This window comes from Dromiciops gliroides, chromosome 4 (assembly GCF_019393635.1).
Source record: "Dromiciops gliroides isolate mDroGli1 chromosome 4, mDroGli1.pri, whole genome shotgun sequence".
Taxonomy (NCBI): domain Eukaryota; kingdom Metazoa; phylum Chordata; class Mammalia; order Microbiotheria; family Microbiotheriidae; genus Dromiciops; species Dromiciops gliroides.
The window spans coordinates 72,665,397-72,685,552 of NC_057864.1; the positions used below are offsets into that span (position 1 = coordinate 72,665,397).

The following is a 20,156-nucleotide window of genomic DNA, read 5'->3' on the forward strand; positions in this document are numbered from 1 at the left end:
TTATGGCGTTGAATGTTATGGATGTGATCGTACCATCAGAAATGACCAAAGTGATAATTTTGAAGAAACCCAGGAAGAATTGTATGAACTGGTACAGAATGAAGTGAACAAAACCTGGAGCTTTTATACAATAACAACATTATGGGCAGCTGGGTGGCACAGTGAATAAAGTACCAGCCCTGGATTCAGGAGGACCTGAGTTCAAATCTGGCCTCAGACACTTGACACTTACTAGCTGTGTGACCCTGGGCAAGTCACTGAACCCTCATTGCCCTGAAAACAAAACAAAACAAAAAAACAATAACAATAACAACATTATGAAGAAAAACAACTTTGAAAGACTTAAGAATTCTGATCAACTCAATGACCAATCACCATTCCAAAGGACCAGTGATGACCTAGGATAGGGGCTACATGACTATCAAAAAGGAGATATCATAGAGAGAAAACAAGATTTAGTGACTGACTGAATGAGGGGAATGGGGAAGAAGGAAGAATTAAGCATAACTCAGAGATTGTAAACTTGGATGACTGGAAGAATAGTGATGACCCCAACAGAAATAGGGAAGTCTGAAGGAGGGATGTTCCATTTTGGACATACTAAGTTAGAGGTTCTAATGGGACATTCAGGAGGTGATGTCCAGTAAGCAGGGAAGTTGCAGTTACCAAAGTTCAGGAAGGAAATAGGGACTAGATAGATCTGGAAGTCATCCAAATGATAATGAAACCCAGAGGAGCTGAAAGGGTAAGGTTTTAGAGGACATTTAAGGGGATTAAGAGCAAGAGCATAGGGGCGGCTAGGTGGCTCAGTGGTTAAAGCACCGGCCCTGGATTCAGGAGTACCTGAGTTCAAATCCGGCCTCAGACACTTGACACTTACTAGCTGTGTGACCCTGGGCAAGTCACTTAACCCCCATTGCCTAAAAACAAACAAACAAAAAAAACCCAAGTGAACCTTGTCACCCAAAAAGGGAGTGGATCTAAAGGATAGAGGTCATGAAGTTTCTGAGAATCACCTAGAGCCTGTTTCTCTTTGGTCACGGATGGAGTACAAAACAGCACAAGTGAGAGTGGGATTGCTGGTTTCTGGTGCCTCTGGTTAAACAGGATCATGTAAGTAGCAAGCATGCCCCATGTTGGTCAGACTCATAGAAGATGCTTAATACATGCTTGTTGAGTGAATGAACCACTGAGGAAGGGGAAAGATAGAAGGATGGGTGGTTATGATCAGTGAAAGGAATTTCAGAGTTCTGTATTGTAGAGGGAGCATAGTTAAAGATGATGATGAAACCAAAGGTATGATCATCCCTAAGGATGAATGAAGTGAAATGAAGAAGTAGGTAGGTTATGGGAAGTGAAGCAGTAGAGGAGCACACTAGGCTATTTGAAGGGACAATGAAGTATGTATTGAAGTCCCAAATATAATGGCAAGGATTAGGTTAGAGAGGAAAGCTGTGGGCCAGGTATTAAAAACCTTGAAAAAAAAAGTTTTTTCCTTCTTTTCTACTGCACCACAGAGGTGGACTTTATGATAGATCTGGAGAGATCAAATCGCAAAGCAGAAGAGGTTTCTGAACAACTATGCCAAAAGGACAATCTAGAAATGGCATTGAGAAGCAAAGGTTATCCTTATTCCTCTTCAGGCTTCTGTTAATCCAAGAAATTAGAATGAGTGGGCAGTGAAAAGATCCAGAATGAATGGGTGTTTGTTAACAATAGAGGGGGAATTCCAAAGGGCACAACAGAATGAAAGGGCAGAGGAAGGTATGGATTCTAGAGCATAGGGTTGAGGTGAATAGGAATCAGAGTATGAGGGGAGGGAGTAGGGGAGAAAAGTGTTTTCATCTTAATAGATGTCAATTCTGAATCCCAAGGAAAAGGGGAGCAAGAGATGGAAGTTTTCCCATCATTGCATGGGAGAAGAACTGGTCGATCAGGACCCCACTCTTCAGTGTCCTGTGATGACTGTGCATGGGTCAATAACATGTAATAAACCTAATCCAGGTATGAGGTGTATTCTGTTTTCACTTTTCAATAATAGCATTTCTCTATCTCAAGTTGTCTCGTGCAGTGGTCAGTCAAGCTCTTGGTCAAATTTTGAGAAGTTTGAATGCTTCCTTGGGGATCCATTGATCAACTCAATTCTAATTTCCTATTTACTAAAAAGTTTGGTAATTATAGAGATTACATGGGAATTGCCATTCTAAGTCAGATCTGTGGTCTATTCATAAGGATCCTCTTCCCCTTTTTAGATCTAATATCTGTGATAACTAAGAGTGATGTGATTATATAAATGACTTGTAAGCACAGCTAGGGCAACACTCTTCAAAGAAAGTCAAAGGATGTTCTGTATTATGATATTTCTGACAAGAGAATAAGTATCAAACTATACATCATTACTTCAAGACTATTCATCATGACTGAATCATGGCCTTAGCAATGAGTTCTATTAGTCATGAGTACAGATAAGAGAGTGTTTTTGTTGAGCATTGATTTTTTTTTTTTAAGTGAGGCAATTGGGGTTAAGTGACTTGCCCAGGGCACACAGCCAGTAAGTGTTAAGTGTCCGAGGCCGGATTTGAACTTAGGTACTTCCGACTCCAGGGCCAGTGCTCCATCCACTGCGCCACCTAGCTGCCCCGAGCATTGATTTTTACTGGAAGCTTTATAAAGTGAACAACTGACTTTGCTTAGGTACATTCTTAGAGACAACATAGTGGATAGAGGGCTAGTCTTGGAGTCAGGAAGATGGAGTTCAAATCTTGTCTCTGACATATATTAGTGATGTCTGAGGGAGCAAGTCAGTTTACCTCTGTGTCCTGGAAACCCTCTAAGAATATAAATTACAGTTTCCAATTTGAATCCATGGACAGTGTTTTCACAACAGGAATTGCCCACACTAATCCCCTCTCCCCCTTACTAAATACAAACACTTAAGCTGGTTTTGGGTTTTTTTTTTTTTAAGCAAATGGAACATACAAGTAAGAAGAAGTGGAACAATTATGGTTTGCAAAAAAAAAAAATTTCACCCCTTGGAATAAAATACATATATTTTATATTCCATGCTTCACTAGACAGCTTATTGAATTGATGTGGTTTAAAAATCATTGCCTGGTAACCAAACCCCTGGTGGCTTTCTGAATTTATAATAGCCCTCAGATGACAGGCAGACTGTCTGTCATTGACTCATACCTGAAGCCTTTTCAATTTAATGGAGTCTATAAGAGCACTGTCATTGCCTTTGGGAACTCTACACCATGATGAAGCTTTGGAAAAGGACTTTGGGGAGAGTTATATACAATTAGTAGTCCAAAACACTTAATACTTTGCCTGTAGTGGAGATATATCTCATAATCACCACTTCAGGACCTCCTGGCTTCTATTTGCCATTTTATTACAAAATAAATGTAAGTTTGCTGAAGCAGTATCCTATGTTTGGATCAGAAAGTTTTTGACAAAAGGATATGAGATGAAGTACTTTCATTATCTGTTCTGAATTGACCCAGATCTTGACAACTCTAGCTATGCCCCATGTATCTCTATATTTAGAGTCAGTAGTTGGTCTAATACTTTTTGACCATTTGGGATATTAATATAGGTTCCTACCATTTTTATTGTAGAAGAGAATGAGGGGACAATATTGGAGGAGAAAACCATATTGCTCTTTCTCTTGGAAGAGTATGTAGGACTGGAGCTTATTACTATGAGAGGAAAAGAGGCAGCTCCACTATAACACGAGAATGCTGGGAATGTACTCCATTCTCCTCAATGTAAAAGCTTCCCCTGATTGTTTTGTTTTGTTTTTTGGTGAGGCAATTGGGGTTAAGTGACTTGCCCAGGGTCACACAGCTAGTAAGTGTTAAGTGTCTGAGGCTGGATTTGAACTCAGGTCTTCCTGACTCTAGGGCCAGTTATCTATCCACTGCTCAACCTAGCTGCCCCTTCCCCTGATTGTTAAGACAAATCATGTATGCTTTTCTTTCAGCAACTATCTGGAGCTGCTCTCCCTTTGCTAGTCATGGTAAATTAGGTGATATGAGCCCTTATATGAGAGACAGGTTGAATCTCCTGTCCTTTGTTAGTAGATTCAGAGGTGTTTTACCATTCTGTGAGCTTCAGTGTGTGCTGCTTGATGGGATCTGGACTTGTAGTTATACTTTTGTTCTCTATTCTCTTTTCTTTCCAGGAGACTACTTTCTTTATTATGGGTCTCCTCTGTTCCTAGTCACCAACATTACTTTTTTATTCTTTATCTAGGTGGGCTATTGCTGCTACCTTCCTGCCTTCTCTTTCCTCCCACTTATTTCCTTTCTATTACTCCATCCTTTCTTGTGAGTTAACATTTGAGTTAGGATCTCCTAGTTTTAAGATTTTGCCTGATTCCTTCCTAGTGTCTCTAATGTGTTTGGTTCAAGGTTGCTACTTTTGCATATGTGTGTGTGTGTGTGTGTGTGCTTCCTTTTAATTGGAATAAGTCCCTTTTGTGACCATGATCTCTCAAAGTTCAAATCTGGTTTTCTTCTTTCTTTTAACTTATTTCCCCTATGTAGTCTATTTTTCTATTTTTTCTATCCTTAATTTGATGTGCTGAAGAATTCTCTGGCTATCTTCTTCTGAGTGGCTCATGTCAAATCTATATTCCTTTTATGGGGGATCAAAGAGTACCCTTATTAATCAGTTCCAGCTTCTCCCCAGTTTGCCAACATGCTTGCCTTCAACTCAGTAACAATATGTTGTCCAGAAAATTTTAGACCTACAACAAAGAGTTTGACAGAAAACATCCTTATGTTTATGCACCAAGGCATCGTACAAGTCATTGGGGATATACAGAGACAAAAGTGAAATAGTTCCTTCTTTTAAGGAGCACACATTCTACTGAAAGAAAAAACATGTACATATATAAGTATCTAATGTGTATGTAATTTGGGGAGAGGGTGGGAGGAAGCTGTAGCAGCTAAGAAAATCAAGAAAGCCATCAGGCAGTCTCAGTTAACAAAAATTTACTCATGTAGAAGAAGGCAATTGAGCAGGGTCTTCAAGGAGTCCAGAATTCTAAGAGTCCAATGTGAAGACTTTATGCATTCTAGGCATGAGGGATAACCAGTGCAAAGGCATGGAGACAGGAGATGAAATGACATATTTGAGAAACAATATGGAAACTCGTTTTACTGGAACATAGAGTGTTATTCAGTCAAATGGCATTTATTTTAAAAAATATTTTTATTTATTTCATTAAATGTTTCCTACTTACATGTAAAAAAATTTAACATAATTTTTAAAAATGTAGAGTTCCAAATTTTCTCTCCTGCTCTCCTCCTCCCTAAGAAGGTAAGCAATTTGATATAAATTATATGTGTGAAGTCATACAAACCATATTTCTATATTAGCCAAGTTGCAGAACAGACAAAAAAATAAGAATTTTTTTCTTTTTTAATTTAATTCTTAAAAAACAATTTTCCAATTACATGTAAAGATTTTTTTTGTTTCAAATTTTTCCCCCCACTTTCCCCCCTGAAGCCAGCAAGCAATCTGATATAGGTTATATATTATAATCATGTTAAACATATTTCCCATTAGTCATGTTGTAAGAGAAGAATCAGAACAAAAAGGAAAAAAATGCAAGAAAGAATTAACAACAAAAAAGCAACAACAAAAGTGAAAATAGTATGTTTCAATCTGTAATTCAGACTCTGTTCTCTTTTTTCTGAATGTGGAAAGCATAGAAAAAGAGAATTTAAAAAGTATACTCCTATCTGCACTCAGTTCATCAGTTTTCTCTCTGGAGGTAGACAGCATTTTTTATGATGGGTTTTTTGGATTTGTCTTGGATCATGGTCTTGATTAGTCAGAGTAGCTAAGTCTTTCAAAGTTTCACAGTTGATCAATTATCCTTACAATATTGCTGTTAACTGTGTATAATGTTCTCGATTTTGTTCACTTCATTTTGCATGAGTTCATACAAGTCTTTCCAAAACCATTCTGCTCATCATTTCTTATACCATAATAGTATTCTATCATAAAATCATATACCACAACTTGTTCAGCTCTTCCCCAATTGATGGGCATCCCCTTGATTTCCAATTCTTTGCCCCCATAAAAAGAGGTACTATAAATATTTTTATACAAATATGTCCTTTCCCCCTTTTAAAAAAATCTCTTTGGGATACAGGTCTAGTAGTGGTATCAATGGATCAAAGGGTATGCACAGTTTTATAGTTCTTTGGGCATACTTCCAAATTGTTCTCCAGAATGTTTGGACTGGTTTACAACTTAGTGTCCCAATTTTTCCACCTCTCTAGCATCAAATGACATTTATTAAATGCCTACTGTGTGCCAGGTACAGTGGTAAGAGCTGGATATTAAAAACCAAACCAAACCAATAGTCCTTGTTCTATGTGGGGGTAATGTAAGAAAAATGAAAAGGTAGGGAGGGGGCCAGATGATGAAGGACTTTGAATCCCAGAGGCTTTTATATTTAACACTGGAGATAAAAAAAAATGGAGTCACTGGAGTTTACTGAATGGGAGTGGGGAAGGTGATGTGGTCAGCCCTGACATGTAGAATTTCAGAGTAACTGAATATAGGTAATGGCAAGATGAAGGGAATAACCATCTGTGTGTAGCTGTTGCTTATCTGTCTTTCTTTCTTTTTGGTGAGGCAATTGGGGTTAAGTGACTTGCCCAGGGTCACACAGCTAGTAAGTGTTAAGTGTTTGAGGCCCGATTTGAACTCAGGTACTCCTGAATCCAGGGCCGGTGCTCTATCTACTGTACTACCTAGCTGCCCTGCTTGTCTTTCATTTTTGAGGAGGACCAATGACATCATTGGGTGATTTGGATTTAAGTGAGGCAGAGTTGCACAAAGTCATCAGCCTCACTTTCTCTTCCAGAGTCACTGAAGTCCAGTGGCAAGACAAAAGTCAGGATTACTGGAGATGGCCATGGTGTCTTCTATGTCTGACCAAGCTCTAAGTGCTCCGCAGTGCCTGTTTCAGCTGCCCTTGTGGCCATGGGGACAAATTGTTCTCATCTACCCATTCTGCTGGGGGAAATCTTCCCATACTTGGGATGGTCACCCCCATAACTCACTGACATGTTTGAGGCCTGTCAGATACCCTCAAAAGTTTACTAGGGTGTGGCTGATGTGCTCGCTATAGCTTCCTGGAACCACAGGTGAGAGTTAAGTGCCAGGTAGACAGCAAAGGTAGATGAGCAGCCTTGAAAAAGGCTTGGCAAGCCCTCACCACCAAAGGTGCTAGTTCTCCTTGAACATCCCATACATCCCCTTTGTGTAGCTTTGGTGGAGTGGAGGAGTAAGCAAAGGGAAGTGAGTAAACTGAAGAATCGGGAAGTTAAGGTATTGAGGTAATGGGAAGTTAGGTTATTTGAAGGAGTATTGATATGTATGCTGAAGTGCCTTAGTATGAAGTATTTGAGGAGGAGAGAAAGACTGTGAGCTAGGTACTAAACTCACCGAAGAAGTTAGGAGAACATCTTGGAAGACTGTAGAAGACAGCCACCAGAATCTTGTGTGATACATATAGACTGAATGAATCTCAGAGGAGGAGAGGCTATTGAGTATTGGTGGTAGAGGAGAGCCCGTACATGGCAATGTGGAGCAAAGAGTAATCGACCTCTCCCATCACCAGTGAGTTGGTGGTATGGCACAAAGTGTAACCTTGCCAGATAGGGTAGCCAAGGAAGATGTAGATCAGGAAAGAGCTAAAGAGTAAAAGAAGATGGAAGAAGTGATAAAGGAAAAGGTTTAAGATAAAGTTCAGGTAGTTACCTATGGAGCAGGCATTCCAGAGAGTGGGTGTGGGAATGGTGTAAGAAAATTGGAAAGGAAGGGAAGGGCTAAGTTATGAAGACCTTTGAATTCTAGATGGAGAGGATTCTGTTTATGATTCTGGAGCCAATGGGGAGACACTGGAATTTATGAGAGTGACATGGCCAGATCTGATCTTTAGGAAAATCATTTTAGCAGTTGAATGGAGGACAGATTGGAGTCTGAAGAGACTTGAAGCAGGCAGACACCCAGAAGACTATTGCAAGGGTCCAGATGTGAGTTGATGAAAGCCTTCACCAGAGTGGTGGCGGTATCTGAGAAACATAGGAGGCATATTGGAGAGATGCTGAAAAGATGAAATCAACAGGCCTTGGCAACGCATTGGATATGGGGTATGAGAGATGGTGAGGAATCCAGGATGACTCTTAGGTTTCAGGCTGGGGGGACTGGGAAGATGGTGGTGCACTCAATAGTAATAAGGAAGGTTTTAGGGGGAAAGATTATGAGTGCTGTTTTGGATGTATTGAGTTTAAGATAGCTACTGGACAGCCAGTTTGAGATGTGTGAAAGGCAGTTGGAGATGTGAAGAGGAGGTCAGCAGAGAGGTTAGGGTAGGAGAGGTAGATGTGAGAATTATCAGCAGAGAGATGACAGTTAAATCCATGGGAGCTGAAGAGATCACCAAATAAAGTAGTACAGAAGAAGAGAAGAGGTTCCAGGACAGAACCCTGAGGAACACCTAACTGTAAGAAAGTGTAATCTGGAAGAGGATCCTGAAAAGGAAACAGAGAAGAAGCATTTAGATAGGTAGGAAGAAAAACCAGGATTGAGAGTGATGTCCTGTAAACCTAGAGGTAAGAGTATTAAGAAGAGGGTGATCAACACTGTCAAAGGCTGAGAAAGGTCAAGTAGAGGAGGATGTTAAGTGAAGATGCTTCTTCTTTTTCCTTTCTCCCATCCCTCCCTCCCCCTCCTCTTCTTCCTGTTCTCGACTCACGTCAAGACGATTTTGAGTTCTTGGGGACGGACATTTTAGTAACAAAATCCACAACAGCTGTAGCAATGCCTAACTACCTATTAGCCTGACTCTGGGAGTCCTCTGGATTGATCCAACACAAGATGCTAACATCCTGGACGAGGGCCATGGGATAATGTAATTAACACTGGAAGGAACCGCTTTACAGATGGGGAAACTGAGTTCCAGAAAGGTTAGAAGTAGCAGAATGCGACATTCGAACTGGGAGTCCCCTGGAGTTCAAAATGCATTTCTCTTCCTGGTGCATCCCGGAGCCAATAAGTATCTCCTCGTACCTTTAAATCTTGTCAGTTTTAGTTTTGTGGTTTCCAGGCTTCCCAGTCACTGTCTCCCTGTCACCCGGGATGAAATGAGCAGGAGAGGAAGAGACAATACTAACTCCAGTATGCGGACGGAATCTGGACTCGACTTACTGTGTTCAAACTTGGGCCACGTCTAACATGGTGTTCCGGAGCTCCCTCTGCGCCGGTCTTCACTTTCCGGCCACACACATCATGGCAGGCGAGGAAAGTTGCGGCTGGTGCAGAGAGTCTCGGGGCAGTCCTCGCGAGGTTTCCGGGGCCGGGGGTGCTCCCGCCCTGCCTCGCGCCTGCCGCCGCCGCCGCCGCCGCCGCCGCTGCCGCCTCCTCCGCCGCTGCCGTAGCCGCCGCAGCTCCTCCTCCGTGTCAGTTGTTGGTCTGTAATGGCGACCGAGCTGCCGCCGCCGCCTCCGCCGCCCCTGCCGCCGCCGAAGTGACTCTCCCGGCGGGAGGAGTGGAGCCGGGCCAGAGCCGGGGGGAGTCCGGGCGAGCCGAAGCGCCGGAGGCTGCGCTGTCGCGGGAGGGGAAGCCAGCTTCTCCCTCCTCAGCGTCGCTCCCTCCCCGCCGGCCGGCGGGTCGAGCAGGGAGCCGGTGCCAGGCCGGGCCGGCTTGGCCGCGCGTCCCGGCCCAGCGGACAGGCCGGGCGGGGGCGTCTTCGCTACTCCTCCCGCCCGGCCCCACGGGATGAGCCGGCGCAGCCGGGGCCGGAGGCGACACTCAGGTAAGCGGCGGGCGGGCGAGGAGGGGGCGCCGGGTGGCACCGAGGCCGCGAGTCCGAGGCGGGGCGGGGCCGGGAGACCAGCCGGCTGCGGGACCAGAGCCCTGTCCGTCGCCGCTCTCCCCGCTTGGCTGGCCCGTCGAGCCCCGAATGGAGCGAGGCACCTGCCGGGGCCCGCGGCCCGCGGTCCTTCTCTCGGGAAACTCCCGCAGTGGCGAGTCCGTCCCCCTCGCCTTCTTGGGGCTGACAGCATGTACAAGGAGAGGCCTGGCAGCTGCTCAGCGGGGGCTTCTGGCTGTTCGCAAAGGGTCGGGAAGCTGCGGACAGACGTTAACAGGGCTCCTCTGGAGAAGCGGGTTGGGGGCTTCCCCACCTTTAAACCCGCAGCCCGACACCCAACTTCGGCCCTCGTCATTCCCCTGGCACTGATAGGCAGCGGGGCTGGACAGCTTGAAGGGCTGGGGGCATGATGGGCAGAAAGTTGCGCTTTCCTTCCCTAACTGGAGACAAAATAGGAGTATTGTTGTTGTTGCCACTTTTGTGTACCTAGCATTTAGCACGGTGCCGGCCACATAGTAGACCAGTCAAGTCAATTAATTGTAAACAATCCATAAACATTTATTAAGCGACTACGTGCCAGTGAATGCTAGTTGACGTAACTTTTCTCTCTCCGAGTTTTTTAAAAACTTCTTTTTACTTTACTTGGCCCATGACAGGCGATTAATAAAGGCTTGTTGATTGATTGACTTCCTAAAATTGTTTTAAGTTTGGAGAAGTTTTATGGTTATGTCTGGAGATTGAGATAATGTTACTCTTTTCTGTATTTTAAAATTCCTGGGAGGATTGTATCTTTAGACATTCGGTAACAATCTGAACAGCTCTATGAAAACAGTAATAAAATAGAGCTTTTTTGAATTCATTTGTAGTTAAGATGTTTTGAACGAAATGGCAGTATACTGCTAATTAACAAGGAAAGCAGATTTAATGTGTTTTTATTGCTGTATTAGAAGTTGCTTCAAACCTGTGCTTATTACCTTTTATTCTGATACTCTGTGTACAAATCTTATTTTTTGTGATGAAGCAAAACTGAACAACTATTACATTAAAAATTATAGTATGTAAGGTAGAAAATGAGTTGTTTTTTGCGAATATTGGGTAGTGCACTTCCAGGCACATAGTAGGTATTTAGTGCTTCTTGACTTGACAAACATCTGCTAAAAATAAACTATGTAAGGCTTGCCCATTGACATAGCAGTACTCAGTTTATAAGTGTAGAACTATCACTTAAGTGAATAAAAGTTAGTTATTTCACTAACTTTGGTGTCACAGTTCATTTTAATAGAAGAAAATTAAATATACTTTTCTCCTGCCTCGAAAATAGGTGTTATGCTTTTGCTTTCTTTATAAGTAGATTTCCTTCTGAGATTTTGCAGGATTTTATATATTTCTTGAATGTGTGCATATGCTTTTCTATGACATTATGACTTTTAAGAGTGGGAAAAATATTTTTGTTTACATCTTTCCAACATGTAGTAACAATTCTGTATTCTTAATAACCTAATGTAGTAACCGAATAATGTAAATAACCTGTACTCTGATAAGTTTTACATTATGTATGATTAATCTGTGACTTTATACAAATATGAGAATTAATTTACTATATTTTTTATTCACATTGTGAGCATTATCTTTTTTTTCAGGAGTTGATTGTCTTGTAGTTTAAGGCATTGTTTTCCCAACCTATGTCCTGGGGAACCTGGTGTTCTTTGAGGTAGGAATAGGGGTTCACAGAAAGAGCTGGGAGGGACCTGAATAGCTGTTCAGTACAAACCATATCTGAAAAAGAAACTCTTCTTTCTTGAGAATTTTGATGTTATTAATAGTTCTCTAAAATAGGAAATTGTCTCAAAATTATGTTAAGCAATTTTCAATTATTAAAATAGGTTCAGTTTTCACCATTTTCATTCTAAAATGTCCCTCCTACATTATCCTAGGGAACATTTTATATTCCTATGTCAGCATTTGTATATTCTATCATCTATTTGAGACCAGGAGTATTTCGGGTCCAGATTACTTTGGGGAATACTGATCAAAGTTCTTTATGTTTTCTTTTTCCTCATCAATTTTGTTTGTTTATTTTTTACTTTGCTTCTCCATCACACTACTGGCAGAAAGAGAGTCTAATGAAAACTAGAGTAGTCAAGTTTACTACTTATAAGTTCTTTAGAAGGTTTGGTGGGAGCTTTTGACTAAATTAAATGGTATTCTTTGGGGACTTCAGTCAACATATATTTAGCCTCTGTTATTCTCAAGGTACTGTCTTAGGCTGAAGAGGAGAGAGGGTTGTTAGTACAGTGATGAACAAGCCTTCAGAAAAGTTTATAGCCTGATAGTCTGGTAAGGGAGAACAAATATATGACTAGAATGTGAATGCAATGGGGGTACAAAATGTTATGGAAAAGAACGTAAAAATAAAATCCTATGACAAAATGCTGTAAGAGGGAGAAATCACATATTATAGAAACTATACTTTTTATAATGCTTCCATGTACATTTTTTCGTTTGACTCATAATAACTGTGAAGTAAGTGGGTATTTTTTCAGTTGAGGAAATAGATACACAAGAAAATTTAACGCATCGATTTACATTTAATGTTCCACTTTTCCAACTATACAAATTGTCAAGAGCTAGATTTTTTTGGGGGGGGTGGTGGTCTGCACCTGTGATTTCATCCACCTTCAAGGATCTTTTAGTTTAGGAGGAGGGGTGGATTATGTACACAAATAACTATGCTTCATATTAAGAACATTATTTTCAGAGTGTCTCCTGAGCAGGGTCTTGAAGGATGTAAATAGATATGAAATGGAGATGAAAGAGAGCAGGGAAGTAGGGCAAATAGGGAAGTAGTCCAGTTTGCCCAGAGGACAGAGCACGGAAAAGGGAATATGATGAAATAAGGCAGGAAAGCTAGGCTGGCTCAGGCTTTTATTTTATTGGGGAGGTAATGAGAATCACTGAAGGTTTTTAAAAATTTCTTTGGCATCCTGAAGGATGGCTTAGAAATGGTGAAGAGTAGAGCACCGGCCCTGGAGATAGAGCATTGGCCCTGGAGTCAGGAGGACCTGAGTTCAAATCCAGCCTCAGACACTTAACACTTACTAGCTGTGTGACCCCAGGCAAGTCACTCAACCCCAATTGCCTCACCAAAAAATTAAAAAAAAAAAAGAAATGGGGAAGAGACTCAAACCAGGGAAATTATTTAAGACAGTGCACTTCTGCCAAGAAGAAGGATGGCATTAATAAATACTAATGATAATACATTTATATTAGTGCTTTAAGGTTACAAATGCTTATTATAATTTTACATATGAGGAAGCTAAAACCCAGAGAGACTGTGACTTGTGTGACTTGTCACATAGCTAGCAAGTGTCAGACTTGGGATTCATACCCTGGTCTCCTGACTTTTTGTCCAGTGTTCTTGTTTACTACACCACAGTCCCTGAAATAGGGTTGACATTCTCTTTTGATACTCCAGTAATTTTATTTCTGGTAGTTCAAAAAGTTTGACAATTTTGCTTAAATGTGAAATTAGGCCACAACATCAGCAACATAACTAAGAAGTCATAGACTTTTGGTTAGGTTGATTATTTTTTTGAATTTTAGAGAACAAATCTTCTGAAACTTAACTATATCCAGTTATTATCAGCCATAATAATAATAGCCTACATTCATGTAACTTTTAATAGTTTACAAATTTTTTTCTTCATAACCACTTAGCGATATATAGGTAGTTGTGAATTTTATTATTCCCATTTTATAGATCAAAGCTTTTGAAAACTGTGGGTTGCTACCCCATATGGGATTGAATAACTGAATGGTGGAGGTCACGAAAAATTTGGCAGTAAATGTTTGATTTGTATACCTACTTTATATATCTATATACCTGGGGTTAAAATGGGGTGGGGAGTGGAAGAAGTTTAAGAAGCCCTGTTATAGATGAGGAAATAAGCTCAAAGATTAAGTGAATTGAACTGTGCCTGGACTGGAACCTTTGTCTTCTGATCCAAAGTCTAGTGTTCTGAATTATTGGAATATTTATCTGATTGATCTCCATGCCTCAAATCTCTTCCCTCTGTACTCTTATCTTCCATATAGCCTATAAAATGATAATCCTAAAGTAGAGGTTTGACCTTGTTACCACTCTTTTCAGAAAGCTCCAGCGGCTCATTGTTGCCTCTAAAATAAAATACAAATTTGTTCGGCATTTAAAGGCATTCACAATTTGGCTTCAGTCAGACTGTATACATTTCCAGAATTAATATGATTCTTTTTTTTAATGATTCTGCCTAGTTCTAGCCACATTGGCCTGTTTGCTATGTCTAATCTCCCATCTCTGGATCTTTGCACAGAATGTCTCCTATGCTTCAAATGTACTCTCTTCATCTCTGCCTCTTAGAATCCCTAGCTTCCTTCAAAGCCCAGGTTAAGTGCAGCCTCCTACTTGAATTCTTTTCTGATCTCTTTTCCTCATTATCTCAGATTTATTTTGTGTATATTTTCTATTTATTCATATGGGTAAATATAATTCTCCCCCCCCCCAAGATTGTAAACTCCTTGAGAGAGAGCAGAGATTATTTCATTTTTATCTTTGTATCCCCAGTGACTAGTATAGTTCCTGTCCCATAGTAGGTACATGAATAAAGATTGTTGATTGATTAGGCTTCCCACTACAGCCTGAGAAAGGGTGCTATTTCTGTTGTTGGAGACAAGTTTTTAAAATTGCTTGTTTTTCCCCTTAAAGATTATTCTTCTTAATGTTGTATTATCACAGATAACCTTAGGAGATTATATTATCAAAAGATTGGGTTTGTAATTTAATGACCTTTTTGTACATTAGCTTAATTCATCTAATAACAGTTTTCTTAGGCTAATGTTAAAAACTGGTTTGCATTTCTCCCTGAGTACACAGCAACTTTTAGTGGGACTTATCAACTAGAATTATGTTTAAATGTGGTTGGAAAGCCAACTGAGGATGAAAAATTTGCTCCAGAAAATCTACATATGGTGGTGGTATATTTGTTTTGGTGATAGTCACTCTGACATGAGAAAAAGTGGACTTAAAATAGTCCTGATGTGTCACTGGGCACAACATTATATATCTGTAAATCGGTTCCTTTTAGTCACAGAATTATAGAATTTTAGACCTGAAAGGGACCTTAAAGATGATCTTATTGAACCTCTTTATATCACAGATGAGGAATTTAAGACTCAAGAGGTTAAAATGATTTGCCCAAGGATAAGAAAAGTGTTCCAGTTGGGTCCAGAACCCTGCTTTACTAGTTCCTAATTCAATTCTATTCCTTTTCTGCTACCAGTCTATATTTATTTGATCTGTCAGATGGATTCAGGTAAATACAGACTGATCTGATTCAAATGTGGCTCTTAACTTGGGAGTAGTGGAGATCATGTCTGTTAGAGATTATTGTGTCTGTCAATTTTGGTACCTAGATGAGGGGAAAAGTAGCAGTGATCTCTTGGCAATGTTCACCAGCTAAAAAGTATTAGACTAGCTATTAATTCAAATGACTGCTTATACATTGTTTGAGCATTATGCGATTTTTTTTAAAGTGAGGCAATTGGGGTTAAGTGACTTGCCCAGGGTCACACAGCTAGTAAGTGTTAAGTGTCTGAGGCCCGATTTGAACTCAGGTACTCCTGACTCCAGGGCCAGTGCTCTATCCACTGTACCACCTAGCTGCCCCTAGGGGGTACCGGCCCTGGAGTCAGGAGTACCTGAGTTCAAATCGGGCCTCAGACACTTAACACTTACTAGCTGTGTGACCGTGGGCAAGTCACTTAACCCCAATTGCCTCACTAAAAAAAAAAAAATTAAAAAAAAAATCATTCTATCAGAAAATACCTATTAAGTGCACATGTACCACTAGCTCTGCTAAGCCCTAGTGATAAAAATACAATAAATAAATAAATAACCCTTGCCCTTAAACAGCTTACTTCTTTGGGGGGAAACAACAGTGATAGCTATAAGTAAACTAAATATAAATGACAAGTAAACACCAAGGAATTTTTTTGAAGGGGAATAGTAATTGGGAAGGGGAGGGGGCAAGATCAGGATGGGCCTTGCAATAGAAGGTGACTGAAGGAAGCTAGAGATTTTGAGAGGCAGAAGTGATAAGGTAATGTATTCCTGACCAGGTGGACAGCTTGTGTAAAGGTATGAAGACTGTAGGGAAGCAGTAAATAAGTCAGTTTGTCTGGAATGGAGAGTATGTGGAGGTGAGTTATGTGTAATAAACCTGAAAAGATAGGGTGTGGAGGCAGTTGTGAAAGGCTTTAAATGCCAAACAGAGTTTCTATTTTTTCTTAGTGGGAAGAGACAGCCACTGGAGCTTTTGAGAAACAGAGTAATAATAGAGGAGTTTTACATTTTTTTTTTAAAGTAAGAATTCCCTTTTTTTAAAATTAAAAAACAGAAATGTCTCAGAATTAATTGCTATGTCTTTTTGGTTACACTTCAAATGTGTAACCACGTGAGGCTATGGAATATGTAAAATATATTCATATCTATGTTTGAACAGAATTTGAACTTTAAAATAAAAGATACTTAGTTTAGTGTGTGTGGGGGGGAGAAATATTATTTTGGCAGCTGTGTGTAGGATGAGATGAAGTGGAGACCTGGTGGAGACAAGGAAATAATTTAACAGCCTTTTGCAATTATCCAAACAAGAAATGATGAGGTCTTGAAATAGGGTGGTGGTGCTGCTGTTAATGGAGCAAAGGGGACTGGTAGGAGAGTTGTTGTGGAGTAGAATCTTGAAGACTTGATAGCTTATTGGATATGGGAAGTAAGGGATAGGGAAGAGTTGAGAATCCAAGATTTTGAACCTGGGTGATTGGAAAGTTGATGGTGCCTTACATAGAAATAGGGAAGTTTTGGAGAAAGAGGGAGAATTTTGGGGGAAAGATAAATAATTTTATTTTGGACATGTTGAGTTTGACATGTTTATAGGACATTCAGTTGGAAATGTCTGGGGCCAGTTGGAATGGAAACTCAGGAGAGAAAATAGGGCTGAATATATAGGTCGGTGTCACTTACAAAGAACTCATGAAACCTAATGAGATTGCTGAAAGAAAAAAGATGAAGGTTAAGGACAGATACCTAGGGCACAGCTACAGATAGGGAGCTGGACATGGATGTTAATCCAGAAAGGGAGATTAAAGGTGGAGAACACTAAAAGAGTGTGCTAACAAGTGGTTTTACCAATTATATTGTTTAAAATTATTTCATACAACAGATGTATTCTGTATCTGAAATATGATAATTTGTTCTCACCAAAGGTGCTGCCTAAATTGCTTTGGGGAAAAAAAATAAGTTAATATGCTTAAGTTCTAAAGTTAATTTATGTATTGCTCCAAGATTTTAGTACTTTCCAATTGCATTTTTTTTTAATGAGGCAATTGGGGTTAAGTGACTTGCCCAGGGTCACACAGCTAGTAAGTGTTAAGTGTCTGAGGCCAGATTTGAACTCAGGTACTCCTGACTCCAGGGCCGGTGCTTTATCCACTGTGCCACCTAGCTGCCCGATTTTAGTACTTTCTATAAATTGTGGCATAACCTCCAGTGGTACAGATGGAAACTCATCCTTCCTTCCCATCCATGCCTTCTTGGTTGTTGTGGTTTTTTTGGTGAGGCAATTGGGGTTAAGTGACTTGCCCAGGGTCACACAGCTAGTAAGTGTTAAGTGTCTGAGACCAGATTTGAACTCAGGTACTCCTGACTCCAGGGCCAGTGCTCTGTCCACTGCGCTACCTAACTGCCCCTTCATCCATGCCTTCTTAATCTATTCGATTCTTCTCATAAATCCTCCACTGGAGAACTTCCTTTTGGATCAGAGATTTTTGATTTGGAGTCTGTGAACATATTTTTTAAAGATTTTGAACACTGTAATTCAGTATCATTGGTTTCTTTTATAATCTTATGCATGTTGTGCATTTTAAAATATTATTCTGAGAAGGGCTGCATAGGTGTCACTGTATTGCCAAAGAGGATCCATAATAGAAAAAGTTTGAGAACCTCTGCACTAGATCTTGATAAAGTATCATTGGAGTATGAGAGTTGTACAGCTGTTATATCCCTTTGTGCTTACTACATGACCAATTGTTTCCTTTACAGTTCCATTGGTATAACTATGTCTCACTATATATGATAATAGATATCTTCCTTAAAATTGTGTATAATCTACATTTTGTATATCATAGCCTTTAAAATACACTAGGGGGGGATCATTTTTTGGAAGGGAAGAAGCCATTTCTAGAAGAATAGATCAAAAAATTTTTTAAATTTAGATTTTTGGTAAATTAAATTTTCTTAGATCAAGAAGTACATGTAACTTTTGTTCATTATAGTCATTAACTTGTAGAACCACCCGCTGCCCAAATCAAAGTTTAAAATCTTAAAAACTTTTATACTTTAAAATCAAGTAAGGGAGTCAACAGTCATGAATACTGTCTATGTCTGAAAAATATAATTGGCTTCATTCATGATTGCTGTGTCTAAGTGTGTGTAAAGCAGCATTTACTATTCCATTGTAGAAAAGTTTTCTGTTTTGGGGTTGATAGTTGTTTAAGCATTAGCATTTATGGTCTGTCATATGACAGAGTGGGGAATTTTTCACCTGGGAATTTTTAGCATATTTGTGTAGGATAAATTCTTGACTTGCATTTGTGAGTTTAGAGTCTTAGTATAATTGGGAAAATAGATGTCAGCATTTAATCTAAATAAAATTAGTTGTCTTGTAATAATCATCTTGATCTTCTTGCATAAATAGTTTTTAGCAAGTGAGGTTTGGACATGGAAAACAGCTTTTATGTACAAATTTTAGTATTCTAAAACCAAAATAAGTTACTGAGATGTGGAAATAAGAGGATGACAGTTTGGGACTGGACCCTTAAGCATTAGCTCAGGGGCAAGAATCAAACAATTAACAAACATTTATTAAGTGCCTACTATGTACAATGGGCATACAAAGACAAAAAATGAAGTAATCAACCCCTGCCCTCAAGAAGCTTATATTCTTTGGGGAAAAACAGCACACACACACACACACACACACACACACACATATAAATACAGTAATTTCTCAAATTTTGTGGAGGTAATGTTCCTAGAAAACATCTTGAAAGTAAAAAACGTGAATGGTGATACATTGAACCTATGGGAAATAAGGGGTTAGGTTTCTTTGACCACCAAAGACTAATTTTTTGCTAGAGATTGCTGAAAATACACTTTTCTGCACACAGTTCTTCTTCTTTTTTTTTTTTTTGGTGAGGCAATTGGGGATATATGATTTGCCCAGGGTCACACAGCTAGGAAGTGTCAAGTGTCTGAGGCTGGATTTGAACTCAGGTCCTTCTGAATCTAGGGCCAGTGCTTTATCCACTGTGCTACCTAGCTGCCCCTGCACACAGTTCTTTATACCAAAATAATAATTCTGATAATATGCACTTTTCCTAACACAATAACCATGAAATAACCCATAAATTGCAGTACACAAAAAATTAATATGTAAAACATTTTTTCTTACTAGTGATTCTCTAGAATTCTGTGACCTTTTGTGCTAGCTTCTTGATTAAAAAAGAAATTGACTTCAGACATTATTCACTTTTCATAACACATGAAACACACAGTACCAAAAATACTGAACAACAAATAAAAATTAAAACACTTTTTTTTTCTCTTGGGCAATGAGGATTAAGTGACTTGCCCAGGGTCACACAGCTATTATGTGTCAAGTGTCTGAGGCAGGATTTGAACTCAGGTTCTCCTGAATCCAGGGCTGATGCTTTATCCACTGCACCACCTAGCTACCCCCTACTAAAACACTTTTCAATCAGAATCTTACCTTCTACTGTGTCAAATGGCCATGTGAGATGGTTGTACTATAATACTGTAAATCTATCTCTCTACTTTGGCTGCCCTCTGAAGACCAAGAGAGAGGTTGCTGAGACTTTAGTCTCTGTTGTTGGAAGAGGTCTTGGCATCACTTTAGAGCCCAGAGGACTTATATTACACTTCGGGGGCATAATTGCAGCACAAAATTGAGTTTTAAAAGCAAACAATGAAAATATGCGACAAATGCACTGGGACCTCTTTACAACACTAGGCTGAATAAGACCAGTGAAGTGCCTTGTAGGATACCAGCTGCTACACACACCTGCTTGCATTTCACCTCTCATTTTTTTCTCTAACTTCAGATAGCCATGAATGTATGAGGTTGCCTCCTCAAAAATGAAAATC

General features: G+C 39.9%; 1 protein-coding gene across 1 annotated transcript in view; it reads left to right on the forward strand.

Annotated features, from left to right (window-relative positions):
• The first annotated feature begins 9,460 nt into the window (after window positions 1–9,460).
• CEP350 (centrosomal protein 350) overlaps window positions 9,461–20,156 on the forward strand; it is a 157,570-nt gene continuing 146,874 nt past the window's right edge. The window contains 1 exon segment of the mRNA XM_044001415.1: window positions 9,461–9,844. The gene's annotated coding sequence lies outside the window, so the exon portion shown is untranslated.